This window comes from Pelodiscus sinensis, chromosome 1 (genome assembly GCF_049634645.1).
Source record: "Pelodiscus sinensis isolate JC-2024 chromosome 1, ASM4963464v1, whole genome shotgun sequence".
NCBI classification, from domain to species: Eukaryota; Metazoa; Chordata; order Testudines; family Trionychidae; genus Pelodiscus; species Pelodiscus sinensis.
The window spans coordinates 207,046,267-207,066,613 of NC_134711.1; the positions used below are offsets into that span (position 1 = coordinate 207,046,267).

The following is a 20,347-nucleotide window of genomic DNA, read 5'->3' on the forward strand; positions in this document are numbered from 1 at the left end:
GGAAATTAGCCAGAGAGCCCCCTTGTGGCTAATATTTCACCCACTGTTACCTGCCTTTTTGTCCCCACCTCTTCAGGCCCTGCGTCCCTCCTAGACCATGGTCCCCCTTACCATGGTTACTGCCCCGTGGCAGTGCCCATGCTCTGGGGTCTTCCTCTCTGGGGAATCTAATCACCTCTAAGCCACTACTTGCCACAGTGACTCACTGCAATTCCTCATCTAGCCCCTCCCCTCAGGGGCAAACTGTAGTCTGAAGGAGACACTCATCTTCGTTAAAAGTGGTTGGACCTGTTGCCATTCCTACCCTGGCTGCCCCTCTGCAGCCCTAGTATTTTCCGAGACCCTGTCCCTGGGCCTCAGCCTGGGGATTACTTAGTCCCAAGTGCCCCTGGTTCACCCTTCTTTCCCCAGAGCTGCTCTGTCCAAAGTAACAGAAAGCTAAGTCCATCTCATGCCTCAGCCTCTAACATATTTCATTCAGATTGACAAAAATGCTTTGTGCATGACTTAAAATAATGGATTTCCATTTCATTGGGTAAATATATCACCTACCTAAAAATAATGCTAAAAGAGTATTTTATTAGGATATTTAAAGTAAGTTGATACCTTTTGACTGAAGACTCTATACAGGTGCTAAGTATTATTTGCATTAAATAACCATTTTACTTGTTGACTAGACTTTTACCCTTGATTCATTTGTAACCCCCTTTTTCCTCCCTGGGTTACTTGGGAGCAGGTCACACTCACAGGTGTGCCGAGGCGCCTGATTGTTTTAACATAAAAGGAGATCCTGAGCACCCCAGTGGTGGTGATGTTTAGTTGGGGAATCCCTATCAACCTCCTTGCTGCTGTCCCTTGCTCATAAAGCACATATAATGGTGGTGCCTCCACCTGGCTGGCCCTGTAACACACTTACTGGTGTGCCTTGGGAACCTCCAGGAATAAACTTATTCCAACAATAAACTGGATCTAACTCCAGAACAACAATTACAAATCATAAATAATATACATTTAATAGATTGCATTAGAATGAACGACCTTTACTTACCTTAAAGAAACAGGATTTAATTAATTAACAGTGAATAACATCAATTAACAAAGTACACAGAAGTAAAAGGAACTTATCTATCTGCCATTTGCATTGCCAATATCCATCCCACCCCAGAGTGTGCACACTCCTGGATTCAGAGTCCCAGACTCTTGCTTGAGTGGGCGCGCTTGAAGAACTGCAGCTGCAATGGAGATTCTCTGTGGGTAGTGTGTATGGGGGTCCAAGCTAGGCAGCAGCTCTGGTTCACCGGGTTGGCCTCTCTGCCTCTCTTTGAACCCAGAGTTAGTCTGTATCTCTGAGGTCTGTCCCAGGCAGCATTTCCCCAAAGATGCCCAGTTACTCAGTCTCCTTCTGTGTGCTGGATGCAGAATAGCTTCTAGGTACAGCCAAAGGGCCTCCCCTCTAGGGCAATCAGAAGCAGCTTGCTAGATCCCAGTTCCAAAGGCTCACTGTCCCAGTCTGTAACTGCAACATAACAGCTCCTGAATTGGATCAAACTCCTCCACAGCAGCCTGGCTCCCTTTCTGCTCCAAATCAGAGGGACAATTCCACAGACTGCTGAGTCTTCCTCCACACACAGGCAGAAACTCAGATCTCCCAAACAAAAAGTCACTTCCTTCCTGGTTTCCTCCAGGGCTCATGGGAATTGTAGTCTCTGGGGCTAGATTGCAGCACACAGGATCTTCCCAGAGAATAAGCAGAGGCACCTTTAGTAAGGGGACTACACATTTAAAAAAAAAGATAATTTGTGTGTTTCCTGTTGTGCTGGAAATGCCATTAATCATTAGGCAACATCAAGGCCATGACTGAATAAGGTTGGCATATAGCTCATAGCCCCCTCAAGATTGTTGCAGTGTTTTCTCACCCTGTTGTTTTGTAATCATAACAGCTAAAGGGGATGACATATACAGGGTTATAACTTTTTTATATACAATCCACTCACTGGTGTTTATTGTTCTTGAGAACAGTTGCTGATGATCACTGGCTGTGATTCCTGACCAAGTCATAGCTTGTTCCTCTATGCAAATCTTTGTAGCACTTTCTTTCTTTTGTTTCAGCTAGACCAGACTAACACAGCTGTATCTCTATCACTATGCAAATCTTGATGTTCTATGCAAAACAAGTCCAAATCCTGAAGTGCTTACTCTCTCAGTGGGACTTTTGTGAGAATAGGGGATAAGATTTCCAAAAGTATCTAAAACTAAATACAGGATTATGTAGCACTTTAAAGACTAAAAAGATGGTTTATTAGATGATGAGCTTTCGTGGGCCAGACCCACTTCCTCAGATCAAATAGTGGAAGAAAATTGTCACAACCATGGTCTGTGGTCTGGCCCACGAAAGCTCATCATCTAATAAATCATCTTGTTAGTTTTTAAAGTGCTACATAGTCCTGTATTTTGTTTCAGCTACACCAGACTAACACGGCTACATATCTATCACAAAAGTATCTAGTGATACTTAGCTAACTGGATGCCCTACTTGAGACACCTTTAAAGGGGCTTGACTGTCATCAGGCGGTACTCAGCAATTTCTGAAAATTGGACATTTCAGGAAGGACACATAAACCTTGGGTGACTTGTCACTCGTCACTTCTGAAAAATCTTACTCAAGGATTTTTAAAAATGTAAAAAAAAATGCACTGAATTTCCTTTAATACTGAGTGATGTCAATATTACTCTGTTCCAAGAGTGCCCCTAAGCTGTTGGCTCCTTTCCAGTGGCTGATTTTCACCAAAGGTCTGATCCTACACAATCACTTCTTGATTCTCACTGAAGTCCATGGGATTTGATAATGTGTCAAACATCTAAGGAGGTACCACACATTTCAGGAGGCAATTAGTGTGTTGTACTGCCCCACTCCCCCCTTTACTTCCTTACTGCAGCTGCAACAACAATCCTGAGCTTCTATTGCCTGTACAAGATTTATCTCGGTTTATCTGAAATGCTAACGGTAAAGAAATACTAAATTCTATTCTATGAGTCAGCCACAAGGTGGCGCTGCATGCAGCAGACCTTTTTAAAGCTAACCTTAGTCATACTTGACAGAGAGTGTTCAAGGCTCGTATAGTGAACACGTCTGGGGTATATTTCTCTAAGAAGGAAGCTTTGTGGCCAGTCTATATCTGATACAGAAGCCTGGCCAGCTAGTTGCAGCATTGCTACCTATTGTGTATCAGGTGGCTATGACACTACCTATGGGTAATGACAAGCTAGAGCTATTCTGTCCTTGGAAATGTCTTAATTAACTACAGTGTCTTGTGACTTCTTAATTTCTTTGAATCACTTCTATTTTCAGGTGTCCATTTGTCTATTTGTGCCTATTACTCTGACTGGAAATATCACTTTTAGGTCCTGTTAAAGGGGCTATGTTCTATGCATTCAGTACAGCCCACAGTGTCCGTCCCACAGCTTCCCAAAGCAAAGGCAGGGTAGGATGGATGAGTACAAGGTAAAAGTGCATCACTGAACTGAGACAAGGTGTTTCAGTCCCTCTCCTTGTTCCCATGTGGTGCTTGTTATCCGTGCATATCTGCATAGACCTAAAAAGTGAAACACGGATAGAAAGATATTTGCCTTCTAGCAGTGCTGCTGTACAATCCAGGTTAACTTGTGCAACAGTTGTCTCTTCAGTAGATGCAACTAGTGAGTCTAGGCAGGCTCCACTCCATCCTGACAGTGTGTAGATGACAACTTTGATTGTGTATTTGGAAAATATTGTTTTCCTTTCTTCTCACTCAACATCGCAGATTTCCCCAGAAACCTTCCAAAGGAAATTAAGTAGGATTCCACAGGCCTGTTTACACAGAAGACATTTGAGCTGATGGAAAGTCAGAGGGAAAACATAATACAAAAATGAAATAAGTTGTGAAAGCAATTAAGGGTGCTGCCCAAGAATGAAATAGAGAAAAGCATGCTACAGGAAATCGAACTACGGATCTTAGGGCACGTAACTGGTGAAGTGGGAGTTGAGGGCAGCTCCAGGAAGAGTCAGAGCTGTAGCTGAAGTGTTGCTATCTAAAAATATCCCAGAACTGATGTAGCTCCTCTATATGATTTCTAGTTTGGAGAAAATTATACCTAGTCTGTCCTGAGAAGTCCAAGTTCTTTATGAACTACTTAAAACAGACTCTCTGTGGATGTGAAATAAAGCACAGGCTGTACTTTGGAGGATATAAATAATCTGTTGCTTCCACCCCCAGTACTGGCATGTTTTGATGTTTCTAAGTCTGCAGCCATTTCAACGGATGCCAAAAGCTGAGGTTTTGAGGTGGCTATGTGGGCTTGCAAGAAGTCCAGAAAGCATTTGCATGGTATTGATAGCTCTAGGCTTGGGACGAACCACAAGCCCCAGAAACTCTGGATGAGAGAGAATTAAAAAAGTAGCCATTTTCATTATTGTTTTAAAAGTTTTTTAAGATAGTCTTTTTATTAGACAAATTTGAAACTTTTCTGCTAGCTCTGCTTTTACTGAAGCACATCTCTGTGGAATTTGGAATGGGCTACCTGTTTCACCATAAAAAATAGAACTGATTCAAAGGGCCACAAGCAAGAATACAGCTCTAAACTATATCCAAACTTGCAGGACATGGCTACCTCAGGAATCTTATGTTCAATCTATGACTTACAAAAACAACGAGGAGTTCTGTAGCATCATGGGTCATGTCAACACTAGGAGATCATTTCAAATTTACTAAGTTGGACTTCTGGGCACCCGATTTTACAAATTCAAAGTTCCATGTCCTCACAATGGGGAAGAATCAAATGTAGTCTGAGGCAGGATCCACTAATGTGGATGCACTTCCTTGGACTCAGAGTCCCAGTAAGCACTTTGGGGAGCTGCGAGAGGCTTCCCAGATGCCAATTAGTTTTAATTAGCAGCACTGAAGCATCCACACTAAACGTTATTTCAGACTTACAAGTTTGGAAATAGCATTACTCCTTATGAAAAGCAGGAATACAGAATTCAAATTCTGCGGTCCCTTATTTCAGAATAACAGACTTAGTAGTGTGGATGCATCATGTACAAATTTGTCCTGGGGGAAGGGTCATTTAGGACTAAGGTCCTAGTGTAGACTAGGCCTTAGAGACTAACAAATTTATTAGGGCATAAACTTTCACAGGTAAAGCCCACTTCAGCAGATGAACTGGAGTGGAAATTACAGAGGCAGGGGTGTATATATAAGCCCAGCAAAATAAATAAGTTACTTATTAACTGTTAATGAGGCTAATCAAGTCAGGATGGACCTGGCTCATTCACTGCAGCTGATGGGGAGAGAGACTATCAAGAGAGTGGAAGTTGCCTTTGTAGCACGTTAACCAGTTTAAATCTTTGTTTCCCTTTGTAACTGAGTTCTGAAGTTCTTTTGCAGAAGGATGGCTACTTTTAAATCCATTACTGTATTTCCAGGGAGGTTAAATGTTCCCCTACAGGTTTTTGTATGTTACCTTTCTTGATGTCTGATTTGTGTCCATTTATTCTTTGGTGCAGAGACTGTCCAGTTTGGCCAACGTACATGACAAAGGGGCATTGCTGATGGTGGGATTTACGTGATTAGGTCCTGTGATGATGTCGCTTGTACAAAGAAAATAATAGAACACCACTGGTCATCACCTACTGCCCTCTCCAATGCATCATAGACAATCTACAACCTGTCCTAGAAAATGATCCCTCACTCTTATAGGCCTTGGGAAACAGGCCAGTCCTCACCTTCAGACAACCCACTAACCTGAAGCAAATTCTTTCAAGCAGCCACACATCACCACAGAAACACCCACCTAAGAACCTAGTCCTGCAACAAACTTCCTTACCAACTCTGTCCAGATATGTATAAAAGTGACAACACCCCAATGTTAGTGGCTCATCCACCTGCACATCTACTAATGTGATATATGCCATCAAGTGCCAGAAATGTCTCTCTGCCATGTATATTGGTCAAACCAGACAATCTCCTCCTTGTTGTTGCAGGTACAGACTAATACAGCTATGCCTCTGCAATTAGAAATTACAAGTAATGAGAATTTCCCATAGCTGGTCTGATTAGTTGTGGCATTCATATTAGTTTCACGGCCATGTAAGGACAATACACTGGAAAATATACACAGAAAGTCCTCAAAATATGTTGCAATATTATCAATCTTAAAGATAAAAAAATCCTTTGCCTTTAATATTCTTGCTCAAAGGTGACAGAGTGGCGACATGCCAAATCTAAGAGAATTCAATTTTTATTCTTTAACTATCAGAATCCATTTTATTGAAACCTCAATGAGGAGATCTAATACTGCTAAGAATGGACCAGGTAAAATATGGGTAGCAACAACAGCTGTTGGCATTGAATATAGCTGTACCCCAATAGCCTACAAAATTGACTGCTCAAGGTATTGTGCATAGAAGAACTAGACCACATGTTCTGCTGGGCTACGTCTAGACTGGCCCCTAATTCCGGAAAAGTCATGCAAAGCAGGTAAGTCAGAATAGGGAAATCCGCGGGGGATTTAAATATCCCCCGCGGGATTTAAATAAACATGTCCGCCGCTTTTTTTCCGGCTGGGGGAAAAGCCGGAAAAAAGCATCTAGACTGGCACGATCCTCCGGAATAAAGCCCTTTTCCGGAGGATCTCTTATTCCTACTTGAAAGCAGGCTTTATTCTGGAGGATCGCGCCAGTCTAGACGCTTTTTTCCAGCTTTTCCCCAAGCCGGAAAAAAAGCGGCGGACATGTTTATTTAAATCCCGCAGGGATGACTTTTCCGGAATTAGGGGCCAGTCTAGACATAGCCCTGGTTCCAGACCCTGGTGAGAAGTGTTCTAACCCCCCACAGCCCTTGGGATGTGATAAACAAACTGAGCGGGCTGCATGAAATTCTCCTGAAGAGCAGAAAGCGGACACAGCTGCAGGAAGAATGAAGCTAATGGCTCATCTGGACAATCCGCTGTTGAATATTCATTCTTGGTAAAGACTTTTTACAGCAAAGCCTTGCTATGCAAAGAGAGACTCTGAGGGCATAGGGGTAGTTTCTTCAAAACTATATTTCTTTATCATTGTCACATGACTGATTTGGTGACAGGAGATCACACATGCCAATGTAGCTGAATAAGAAATACATTTAATTGCTTAAGCTCCTTGGAGAACTGGCTTCTACCGAATTATTATCAGGGCTTACATAATCATATCATATCAGGGCCATTTACATTCTGAAAGTTAAAAGATTTTTAATCTGAAAAAATTGCCATTGTGTTATTTCAATTGATTTAAAAATTGATTTAAGACACATACACCACCCTACCCCGAGTAAAATTTTCACTTCTCATGTGTTCATTTATTTCCTTGCACTTACTGATTAATGTCCACATAAATTGCATGCACAGATCAACTGCTGTGCCTCCAAATATATAGAAGGGTAGCCTAGCAACCATTCAGAGACTAATAATACTGCATTTTAACACAGAGTCCTCCAAACAGATGCAAACATATACCATTATCTGTTCTCTCTTTATTATCACTTAAAATGTTATGCTGGACAATAGGGTCAACACAGTGCCACATTTAGCAATTGCTTTGAAATCTACCCTTCACTTATTGGTCTGAAATACCCCTCAGCAGCCACTATTCTAAATTGTTACCTTTCTGCAGGAACAATTGTTAATTCAGCATTGGGGCAAACAGTAGCCTGGCAAAAAATGTGCCAGCAGACTTAACAGCACTGATATCCTAACGAGAAATAATGGGAGCTGTGTGTCAGGTGTAATGGTTGTATGTCATCCTTTGCCTAACAATCTGAAGGGCTGTTTCTGTTTGCTAGATATTGTGCTTCACAACCTCTCTTGGTGCTTCCTTGTGCACTTCCTACAAAACTGCAAAAAGTAAAAAATTACCTTCATTTCCACTGTTGTCATCTCTACATGGAGATGCAGTTTACCTTGAACAATAACAGGAAGGAAAGCAAGTAAAGAGATGTTAAAGTAGTTTAATAATAAAGATGGTTAAAATGTTATTCTCAACAAACAAGGTTTCAAGAATTAATTTTTTTGTGGAGAAAAATAAATTTTTGTTTACATATTTTGTAGACAAATGAACATAGGGGTGGGAACATTGTGCCTCAAAATGAACAAAAAAAGTTGAAATAATCCATGAAAATTATTTTTGAAAAACATTATTTATTTATTTATGTCTATGAATTTCAGTTAATGAAGGGTAAGAGAGCCAATTTCCTTTTGGTAACCCTAATCCTCACCCAACATAAACATGGTTATTAGAGAAAAAAAAATCTCTCCCTCTAATCCTGTTCTCAGTGCTAATACGTATGGCTGGAGCACGTGACTTTCTACAGTCTATTCCACCTGACAGTCCAAATATCCCACATATGATATAAATATTAAAACGGATGCAAAGGAGAAGGTGATCTCAACGGATGGTGCCAGTTGAAAGGAAATAAGGGAAGCATAATAAGGCAACTAATTAAACCAACTAATTTAAAACAGATCCCCTAAACCTTCAAGTTACCTTCTCAGGAAGGGTAAATCTCTTCCCTGCTAAATGGCAAAACTAGGATTATCTAATGGATTACCTATTTTTTTCTTTCGCTGCACCAATTCCCTCGAGTACATTGCCAGCTAAGGATATGGCCCTGAATTTTTTTGTCCTCTGTATGTTTTTCTTCTTTAGTTCTGTCTGTTTGGAATATCATACCAATTCTGCCTCAGACTTATGAAAGTTCATGAACTCTGTCCCCTTCTTACTTTACTGAATTTAATATCTTTCATTCCCAGGATGCTTATTTGCTTCTAGTGCTGTGCTATAATTTATAAACTCCGGGGATAAAATTCTTTTCTGTGGGTACTGGCATTTCTAAAGGAAACCTTCTCCTTGCAATTTGCTGCCTTTCTCTACTTTTAAAATGTGTATCCTTTTCTTTGCCCATTTACTTTTTAAATAATTGCAATGATTTTTATTTAATAGTGTGCTGAATTTGCATGTTGTTAGTATATAGCACATGGGAAATATGCTGGATACTCTCTATTGACTATAGTGTATAAGGGATTATACAGTGTAGGAGGGGCAAATACTCAAACTATAATGCTAAAGAGAAGGATTAATCTTTATTCCAAACTGTATAAGGAGATGCAGTAATTTTTCTTCTTTTTATCGATGCATGTGCAACTGCGGCAGTGATGAGTAACATGTCTATAAATGGGTCCTGGTGAGAAGTAAACATCATGTGGTCTCCAGTTTGGAAGCTTATTGCGTGGGAGGCATGTACTGAATCTTTGGGCTTGCAGCACAATTGCTTGTTTTCTATTAAGCACATATTCATAGAGGTGTTAATAATATGCACCTCTTTTGCAAAGACAATAGCACATGTAAAAAGTTGCATCATTAAAGTTGCAGAGTCAAGCCCTCAAAAGTAAGGAGGAGCATGGATAAAGACTGATCATGCAACTTTAATTCAGCCCTCTAATATATATGCATTATGATACAGCCTTCAACAACATACATGGGTCAGACATACACACTTATATATTATGATGCTCCCCTGTCTAACATTAGCAAGGATTTTTAGCATTAAACTTGGCCATTTCCTCCCATGATATCCTGAAATATGACATCAAAATTTCAGCCAAACAGAAATGTATTTACTTTTCTTAAAAAATAATCCTTCTCTCACATAGTTTAGTCACTCACAGTTTAGTGAAATAGCAGTAGATCATGACAGTTTGGAATCATTGCTGCTGCATTTTAGAATGTAATTTTTAATCCACTGCCAGTCAGTCAGTCAGTCAGTCAGTCAGTCGGTGTTTTCTAGTATTTTGGAAGAGAAGTGGGGAGGGAGAGATACAGGAAAAAAAAATAAATCTTTCTTTCTTATGTTTGAAAAATAAATCTCCTGAGTGTTTGCAAGTCATGACTGTTATTCTAGTGTCTTTTGTAAGTTAACATCAATGTTCAGAGTTACTCAGATGAGATCATTTCCTATTTTCAAACACTTCAGTTGGAGTTTTGATACAAGAGAAGAAAAAGAAAAACCCAGTTCTCACTCTTACTCCCATTGAAATTGAAGGGAAATGCCCTGTTACCTTCATGGGGAGCAGGATTGGGCTGCCAAGAATCTTATGAATTTTAGAATGGAAAAGTAGGGGATTTGGGGGAGGTAGGAAGGGCCATGAAGCTCATGATTCAGGAAGGCATTTTAGTACATGCTTACATTCATTCCTAATTAGAACAGCATTTAAGCACTTCAGCATGTGTTTAAATCCCAGTGCTTTATTTTAAAATGATCAGAACAGTCAGCTGAAAAAGTGGGAGATAGTGTGAGTGGCACAAGAGATACTGGTAGAAAAGCTACAGCATCTGAAAGAATAAACAGGGGAGTGTAAGTATGAAAACTATTAATGTACCATCTTGCATCCTATTTTTTGAGCTCAAATGCTCCCATTGATCTCTGTAGGAGTTTATATTCTAAAAATAGACTGCATTTGGGACCTGAGAGGCAGCAAATTGGAGCAGCACAGAGAGAGTTCAGAGCAGATTGGTATACCACAGAGAGCTAAAAGAAGGGTCAGGGTAAGCAAGGAAATTCATTTGGCAATTAGTAGCAATTCTACAGTGCTGGAGCGCACTGGAGAGTACAGTAATTATAACAAATATGGCAATCGCATGCAATATCTTTGGGAGATCTTACTGTGTTACCTTTATGTGGGCCAAGGATGGTTCCCCCATTCTATGGGGGAAGATGACCACAGCCCTTTAGGAGCTGTGAACAGTGTTGGATGATTAGACAAATTCACTCAGGTTATAATGCTTGCACTGTATAAGCAAGGGGCAGACTTATTATATCGGAAAGGTCCTGGGAGTACATGAAGAACCTGAGCAAGTGACTGAGTCAAACCATTTGGACATCAGTAGCATATTAATACTGTACATAGTATTTAGTTTTACCTTACAAACGCCCATAAGTATCAACTCAGCTAAGGGGTGGTATGGTAGAAGTCTATAAAATCATGACTAGTGAGAAAGTAAAAAAAAGAAAATTTATTTACTTGTTCCCATAACACAAGAACGAGGGGTCACCAAATGAAATTAATAGTTAGCAGGTTTAAAACAAATAAAAGGAAGTATTTCTTCAAACAACACACAGTCAAACTGTGGATCTCCTTGCAAGAGGATGTTCTGAAGGCCAGGACTTGAACAAGACTCAGAAAAGAGCTAGAAAAAGTCCCCCAATGGCTAGTAGCCAGGAGAAGCAGGAATGGTCTCCCTCGCCTCTGTAAGTCTGAAGCTGGGAATGAGTGATGGGGAGGATCAACTGATGGCTACCATTTCTATTCATTCCCTCTGGGTCATCTGACATTGACCACTGTCAGAAGAGAGGATACTGAGCTAGATGGACTTTTGGTTTGACTCAGTCTGGCAATTCTTATGTTCTTATACACACATAAGAGTAAATAGTTTCAAGAATATACAATGATATACATACCTGGAGACTGGCTCTAGATTAGCTGCTGCCACTCAAGAAATAGATCTTGGAGTTATTGAGCAGATGTTTATGGAGAACTATCTGCAATGTATCATGGCAGTCAAAAAGCTAACAGAACGTTAGGAAACATTAGGAAAGGGAGAGACAAGAAGGCAGAAAATATCAGCATGCCACTATATAAATTCATGGTACAATCACACTTCAAGTACTACATGCAGTTCTGCTTACCTGTTCCGGGGCGAGCCTGCCTATTCCCCTCTGGAGGTGGCATAAAGCCTCTGAGGCCTCTCATTTGGAGCTTGACCCTGCATGCATCCTACCATTCAAAGTCAGTAGTACCTTGCCTCAGGGCAGTGTGGCCTGGCAGCCAGAATCAATAGTATAGGGCAGGTTAGAGGCCCTTGTGAGGTTTCTGCAGCAGGGGTACAGGGACCCTGGCCCGCCCTGTCAGCAATGGAGTGGCTTGGTGGGGAATCCTGCTGAAACATGCTGAGCACTCGGGGTTCAACTCCCTGCTCTGGGCTACTTCCTACCAAGCTCTCCCTCATAGTATCTTTCCTCCAGCCTGGGAGTTTCTGCTGTGGTTCCCTGCTGTCTGGCGATGGCATCTGGGTGTACCTGTGCTGCTTTTTTAGGAGTTCCTGTGGTACCTCTTTTCTCATCAGCACTCAGACTGAGCTGCTCCACAGGCCTTTATAGCTGGCCTCCAGCTGGAGCATGACCAGCTGGGTTGTGGGGGCGGGGCCTTCTCAGCTAGGTAGCCAGGCATAACCCCTGCAGCCCCACTGCAGGGTCGGTACACCCCATCTCATCACCCCATCTCAAAAAGATTTATTAGAATTAGAAAAAGTAGAAAGAAGGACAATAGAAATGATAAGGGGTATGGAACAGCTTCTGTGTGAGGAGAGATTGAAAACACTGGGAATGTTCACCTTAGAAAAGAGATGAATGGAGATGATGAAGGCCTATAAAATCATAAATGGTATGGAGGAAGTGAATAAGGAAGTATTATTTACCCCTTCACATTCTACAAGAAACAGAGGTCACCCAGTGGAATTAACAGGCAGGAGATTTAAAAGTAACAAAAGGGAATACTTCCTCACACAGTGTGCATTCCTCAATCTGTGGAATTCATTGCCAGTAGATGTTGTGAAGGCCAACAGGCATAACTGAGTTCAAAGAAGGATGAGAAGATCATGGGAGCTAGATCCACATCTATCAATGACTGGGGGACACTCCCATGATCTGGGTGTCCATAAAACTCTGATTGCCAGAAGTTGGGAATGTACAAAAAAGCAGAGATCGCTCAATAAATTACCCTGTTCTGTTCATTCCCTTTGAAACATCTGGCCTTGGCCAGATCAGACAACAGGGCTAGATGGACTAATTTTCCAAACCAGTATTGACCTTCTTATGCAATAAAGCAGAACTAAAGAAATAGGAGAGGCTCAAACTGGTATAAGGGGGAATTTAGGGAAGATTAGGGTGGGGAGATGGAAGACGCAGGAGCTTTGTGACTTGTAATGACATCATAACGGCTTCTTTGCAGTTGTGCTGTCAATAGAAATACTCCTTACTGGAAATATAGTATTACTGACTGAGAGGTTAATTGTACTTCAGTGATGTTAAAAATCTGACTCGAGCCCATTCATCGAAGGAACTCCAAGTAAAGAAGTTGCTTGTCTTTATATATGAAAAACAATCTTTTAACAGGGATGTTAGATATTGTGTTTTTTTAGTAATTGTGTATCTACAACAATTTTTAACACTTATATGGTTACTAAATATTCCCTGGGGATGACAGCTAGTGCACTTCCAGCCCAACTCCCAGGGAGCCCCCTGCCACTCCGTGGGGTGCCAGGCAGAGCTGGTCTGGTCTGTCTATGGTGAGTCTGGGCCCACAGCGGACAGAGACTGCTGTGCAGCAGCAGCCCCTGTCTGCAGGGGGCCCAGCTTCCTGTGGACAGAGGCTTCTCTGGCATCCCACCTACCCACATCCCCTGCTGCTGCCTCTGATACAGAAGCAGCAGAGTGTGCATCTGTGGGGGGCAGGCGACTCCGCAGGATCAGGTGCTCATGGGGAGCCAGCTTTTAAGCACTGGCTTCTGCCTGCCTCCAGCACTGCTGCCTCTGTGAGAGGCAGCATGGGAAGTGGGAGGCAGCTCCATGGGATCCAGCATGCACAGGGAGCAGACATAAAACCTGGTTCCCCATGGGTACCTTCTCCTGCCTCCCTCCCCCTTGCTGCCCCTGATACGGAGTCAGCAAAGCGGGTGGAGGTTGCCTATAGTCATTTGAATTAACCAATAAACCCAGGATTATCAGATAGTAGTTTAAATGTCTAGATGCATCTTTCAATTTGAAGGATCACAAAATACCTTACAAATTAAGGGCCAAATTATGCTATTAAGTGTGCACAGGCTGGCTTGCACCAATGTCAGGAAGAGCCCTGCTTACATAGCTGAGGGTAGGGTTTGAGCCAGTATGTCACTAGAAATATTTCCATGCACCTGTGACTGAAAAGCATGCACTGAAAAGCATTCCTTTTTGCATGCAGGAACAGTCACATAGCAGGGAACTGAAACTGCAGGGAGAGAATATGTAGGCAGAATGTAATTACTCAGGTTGGAAGGAAGGTTTGTGTACTAGGAATCCATCAAGCAGACTTTTAAAACTTTGGCATTGTTTTTTGTTATTTTATGAACATAACAACCTGTAGGTGCCAGGGATTTGAGTAGTCAGCACTCTCAAACGAACAGTGATTTTCTGGGACTGTGCAATACTTGAACAGCTAAATTCGGGGCACAGTATGGTGTCATCTGGTATAATTCCATCAGCTTCACTAGAGTTCTTCCACATTGACACTGCTGAAATTGAGACCAGAATGTCAAAAGATGCCCATTGAAAGGCATCTGTCTGTGGGATGGCTTAAAGGAAATTCAGGTTGAAATTAATTCATAGGCAGTGGATAAATTTACTAATCCATACTGAGATATGATCAGGCTGCTTTGATTACTATAAGAGATAAACAGTGTTTGAAGCATTCAGTGAAGAATTTTTTACCTCATTCTTTTGGGCAACTAATTTATTTTCACCATTTCTTAATTAATTTGAGTCCTTTTCTGAAAAGTCTGTAACATTTTCAAGCCATCAGTATTAGTCATGCAGGATTATTTGGTATAGCACTTATGTGGCCTCTCTTATTTGTCTCTGCAGCAAACTGATCAATCACAGTCTCTCTTACATTTTGGTTTCCATTTAGCTGTCCACATCACATATATAGTAGCCCAATGTCTGTGACTCTGTAACGCTGTAGCGTTTGGTGTTGCCTCTGGGGGGCACTGTTGCCTCCCACTGTGGTGCTCAGCTGACTTCTTCTGCGCCACTCAGCCAGGCCGCCGCATGGGAGCAAGCAGTACAAGTGGCCATTTGGGCTCCATGCTCCCCATGCAGGAGGAGGAAGAGAAGAGAAAGAGAGAGTGAGAGACAGGAGGAGGAGGAGAAGAGAGAATGAGAGGCAGGAGGGGGAGGAGAAGAGAAAGAGAGTGAGAGGCAGGAGGGGGAGAAGAGAAAGAGAGACGGAGAGAGAGGCAGGAGATGGAGGAGAGCTGGGGGGGGGGAGGCAGTAGAGAAGGGGAGAGAGAGAGAGAGAGACGGAGTGAGAGACCGGAGGCTCAGGAAAGAAGACTGAGATAGAAAGGGAATAGGACGTGGAGGTGAGACCTGAAAATCCCATTTTATGACGGGCTAATTGGCTAGTTTTAGGAAGAGCAACAAAACCAGCATTTATGTAAAATATTGTGAGCTACAAGTCAGGATTATTTTTCTAAGTGTTATTATTGTTGAATTTTCTGAAAATGTTAGTAAAAAGGTTATTGAATGTAATAGAGTTTACATCAAATACTGGAAATCTGAAAATACCAAGTATTTGATAGTATCTGAATACTTAATACTGTATTGATTACACAAATATCCCACAAGAGCATTTTCCTGTATTTTAAATCTGGTATTTCCTCATTATTGATCTTATCCGTATGATTGTAATCAATGGCAACACTTCCCTTAACTTCAAAGAGAATAGGATTAGATTCTATTCAGGGTTATATATTAACTGTAACTATTCAGATGAAAGACCAGAGTACCTTTATGGAAATGTTGGGGATAACTGGTTACTCATGTCAGCAGCAGCCACAAAATCAAACTGTTAACATGTTAAAAAATAGTGAAGAAAATATTATAGCATACGTTCTCACCTACAGTAATATGTTCACTACTGTCACAAAAAAGATACAGCAGAAATGGGGTGAAGAGGTAAGTGGCAAAAATAGAGGCAAAGAGAAACTTCCATACGAAGAACAACTTGAAAAGACTGGGACTGTTCAGAGAGACAATGAGTAAAAGAAACATAAGAACAAACAAAAATCATGCTGGGTCTGATCAAAGGTCCATCTAGCCAAGTATCCTGTCTTCTGACAGAGGCCAATGCCAGGTGTCGCAGAGGGAATAAACAGAACAGGTAATCAGCAAGTGATCCATTCCTTGTCGCACATTCCCAGTTTCTGGCAAACAGAACCCCTACCCATCATGGCTAACAGCCATTGACTAACCTATCTTCTGTGAATTTATCTAGTTCTTTTTTTTAACTCTGATATAGTCTTGGCCTTCACAATATCCACTGGCAGAGTTCCACAAACTGACTTTGAGATGTGTGATAAAATACATCCTTTTGTTTGTTTTAAACTTGCTACCTCTTAATTTCATTTGGTGGCCTCTATTTCTGGTGTTATGAGGAGGAGTAAATAGCATTACTTTATCTACTTTCTCTATACACGTCATGATTTTATAGACCTCTAACATAACCCCCGCTCCCTCGGTTTTCTTGTTTCCAAACCAAAAAGTCCCAGTCTTATTGATATCTCCTCATATGGAAGCTGTTCCATACCCCTAATACTTTCTGGTTTCCTTTTCTGAACCTTTTCCAATTCCAAAATCTATTTTTTGAGATGGGCAACCACATCTGCACTCTGTATTCAAGATGTGGGCATACCATGATTTATAAAGAGGCAATACGATACTTTCTGTATTTTTATCAATCCCTTCCTTAATGATTCCCAATAGTCTGTTTTGCTTTTTTTGACTGCTGCTGCACATTGAGTGGAAGTTTTCAGAGAACTATCCACAATGACTCAATGACTTCTTGAATGATCAGGGCTCGACAATTAGGGCAATCTACTCACCCGTGGCGAGTAGATTTTAGCCCGGCACAGCGCCGCAGCATGATCAGCACATGCGCAGCGTGGTCTACGCTTGCGCAGCATGCCAAATCACTCAGCTGGCGAGAAGGGCTCGCCGCCCCTTGTCAAGCCCTATGAATGATAATAGCTAATTTATATCCCATCATTTTATATGTATAGCTGGGATTATGTTTTCCAATGTACCTTACTTTTCATTTATCAACATCAAATTTCATCCACCAATTTTGTTGCCCAGTCATCCAGATTTGAGAGATCCTTTCGTAGCTCTTCACAGTTTCCTGGAGGATAACTATCTTAAGAAGTTTTGTCCCATCTGCAAATGTTGCCACCTCACTATTTACACCTCTCTTCAGATCATTTTTGAATATGTTGAAAAGAACTGTCCCAGACTCGTATGGAGAAGGAAAATTAGATGCTCCTTTTTTACTTTTTCTCCTAATTAAAGAACAAAGGGACATTCAATGAAACTGAAAGGCAATGCATTTTCAGCTGGTGAAAGGAAATACTTTCACCAGTTTTTTATTTATGCCATACATATTTAAAACATTTATTTTGTGGATCTCTATACTACAGGATACATAGTGACCAAGAACTTAGAAGGATTCATTAGAGGATAAGACAATGATAAGAATCATGACGACATTCACAGTTTAATTAATCAGGTGTGATTTGTGAGTGGAGGAAGGTATCACATCAAAATGATGGTGTTTTACCCCCGCTTTGTATTCCACTCTGCACAGGTGTAAATGACTACACAACATAAGGCAAATAGCACATCCTAAGAATATAGTTTCATTAAGAGCTTACATGAATTTTCGTGGTTTCTCCAAAAATATCCTTGAATACAATGTTTAATGATTAATTTCCTGTTTGTTTTTTATCTTTCAGGTCTGAAAAGACAAAGAGAATGAACTACGGGTTGAGAGTATTGAAATATTTTATATATTTGTATGAAGATTATGAACTTGCTAAATATAAGATACTTCATAAGAAATGTCCTCTTTGTACGTTTATATCCCTTTCTTGTTGCCTATTTTGCATATTATAAAAAGTACTGGTGGCATAACCCAGTACAAAGCAAGAAGTGGTGAACCTGTACATATTCAGGAATAAGTTTGATCTTAAGAGGAGAGAATTATGTAACTCATGGTTTGAGTAAATAAATAAATAAACCAACCATTTTTCCAGGGGGGGAAATCTTCTCAACAATTGATTTTTTTTCTTGCTGTTGAAAATAGATAAAATAGACATGACAGTTCAATGGGTAACATTTTTTAATACAGCATTTCTCAAAGTGTCAGTTGGTACCCCAAAGTGGATCATGACCCATTTTAATGGGATTGCCAAGGCCAACATTAGATTAGCTGAGACTCAGGGCTGAAGCTGGAGCCTGAGCTCTGGGCTGTGCCCTCTTCTCCCCCAACCCCAGGCAGTGAGGTCTGGTCTCTAGCCCTCTCCTGGGTTCTGTAGTAACTTTGCTGTCAGAAGGAGGTTGCAATGTGATGAAGTTTGAGAACCCGTTTTAGTGAAAGTGCAGATTGTAGACCTAGTAAAAAATGTCTGTTAAATGCTTTTACCTTTGCATATTGATCAAAGGTTAATGGCTGGGTTTGAAATTCTGTATAATAAAGAGTGAAAGTAAGGTAAAAATCTTTATGTCTGCTCTTTGACAATGAGGTCAGGCTAAATTCCTCTTTCACTGTAGAGCCGCAATACAGATTGAACCTCCCTGGTCCGGCACCCTCAGGACCTAAGCAATCCTGAACCAGGGAATTTGCTGGACCAGGAGAGGTCAATACTCCCCTTCTGGCCACCAGCCCCATTCCCAGGCTCTCCTTTGGAATGCGGGGCTCCCCATCCCAGGCTCCCCTCTGAGCTGTGGGGTTCCCCAGGTCAGGGCTCCCTGCCCTGCTGCTGGCCCCCTGCCACTGGCCCTGATGAGGTTCCTCGGAGCCTGGGTTACCTGCTGCCAGCCCCAGTCCCACCAGGGCTCCCCGGGGCTGTGGTTCCCTGGTTGCAGCAGGCCCCCACTGCTGATGGGGGCCCTTAGGGCTGGGGCTCCCCAGCCGCCACCAGCCCATCTGCCAGCAGCCCAGCCGCCAGGGGACTCCCAGGTGCCGCCTGCTTCTGTCTTCTGGGGCTCTTTAGTCCAGTAACATCTATGGTCCTGCTGGACATGGATATTGCCAGACCAGAGAGTCCTGGATTTGTGAGGTTCCACCTGTATTTAGTTTTGGGAGTAATTTTTTGCCTAAAAATATAACATGCAGTGTTTGGATATTTATGCATTGCTTTTACATTATACAGAGCTGGTGTCAAAAATATGAGGTAAAAAATCCTTAAACAGACCCTGATTCAAGAAACCATCTCTATTCAGGAAAGCACTTAAGTGTGTGCTTAAAATTAAGCGCACATTTAAGTGCTTTTGTAAAACAGTGGGTCTTCAGACCCAATCTGAAATCCTTACTGAAACAAATATTCCCACCAACCTTGGGATAAAGAATGTCTGAACAAGTGATAAAGAATCAGACCTTAAAAGGTAATATAAATACTGTATCCTATATGTTTCCACTGTATTAATATTGCACAGAAATTGAGTATGATCAAATGGATCTTAAATATTATGATTAAATGTGAAAAACCACATGCTTCTTTTATATGGAATGTACATAATGAAGATTGCTTAAGGCACATTCTATTTTTGGAAATGAAATTTTATTGTTGGAGAAATTCAATATATTGTATTTCCTTGGTCTTGTTTATGTCATTTACTCACTGTGGAGAGATAGTAGAACTGTTCTGGTAGTAGTATTCATGTGCTTTCTACAAGTGACTGTACCTGTTCTGCATGTCTGGTCTGCTTGTAATTTATTCTGTTCAAACAAAGATAATTATTCTGGTTAGAAAACAGGTTTCCAATGGAATGTTGCAATCAGTGACATATGTTTAATGCAGGCAGCAGTTTCTCATTTATTACATGGCAGGATACCAAATCAGCAACTAGTATCTTTATTTTAAGAAGTCATTACAAATAATATGTGCACGACTCTCCACAGGAAATTATACAGGATTCTCAGTTACTTCAACTCAGGGAAAAGAGCATTATTTTATTTTCACTTTAAATATGCAATATCAATGTGGTTTACTATTTTGCTTTCTCCTGTACATGTGTATCTAATTCCCCTATATGCACTCTGTATCAAGAGTGACTGAGGTGAGATTAGAGGAAGTGTTGAGATCCAAAATGCATCAGAAGCCTCTTTCATTTTCACACTGACAAGATTAGCATGACTATTTGATCAAGAATTTCCCATTATGCTGCATCATCACTGACTGTAATGCAAAATGTTCTCTAGAAAAGTGTCAGTCTTTGGATTTTTACACAATCTCCAGCTATTCACCAAGTTCACAGGTGTGGATATGGTTACTTTGTTCTATATCCCAGGACTCTCAAGGCATTGAATTTTAAATAGATCACAGTAATTCATAGATGAGAAGATACTGTTAAGCATAATTCCCACTATTTAGTGAACTTTTCCTCTCTATAATAACTAAATTCAGTTAATT

General features: G+C 41.1%; 1 protein-coding gene across 3 annotated transcripts in view; it reads left to right on the forward strand.

Annotated features, from left to right (window-relative positions):
* The window catches only part of SMPX (small muscle protein X-linked), a 64,932-nt gene extending 45,565 nt beyond the window's left edge, over positions 1 to 19,367 (forward strand). The window contains exon 5 of one of the 3 annotated variants that reach the window (XM_006128754.4): positions 5,543 to 6,502. The gene's annotated coding sequence lies outside the window, so the exon portion shown is untranslated. Of the gene's footprint in view, positions 1 to 5,542; positions 6,503 to 17,668 lie in introns of those variants that run through there. The other 2 variants (XM_006128755.4, XM_014576363.3) reach the window with 2 other exon arrangements.
* Positions 19,368 to 20,347: the final 980 nt, after the last annotated feature.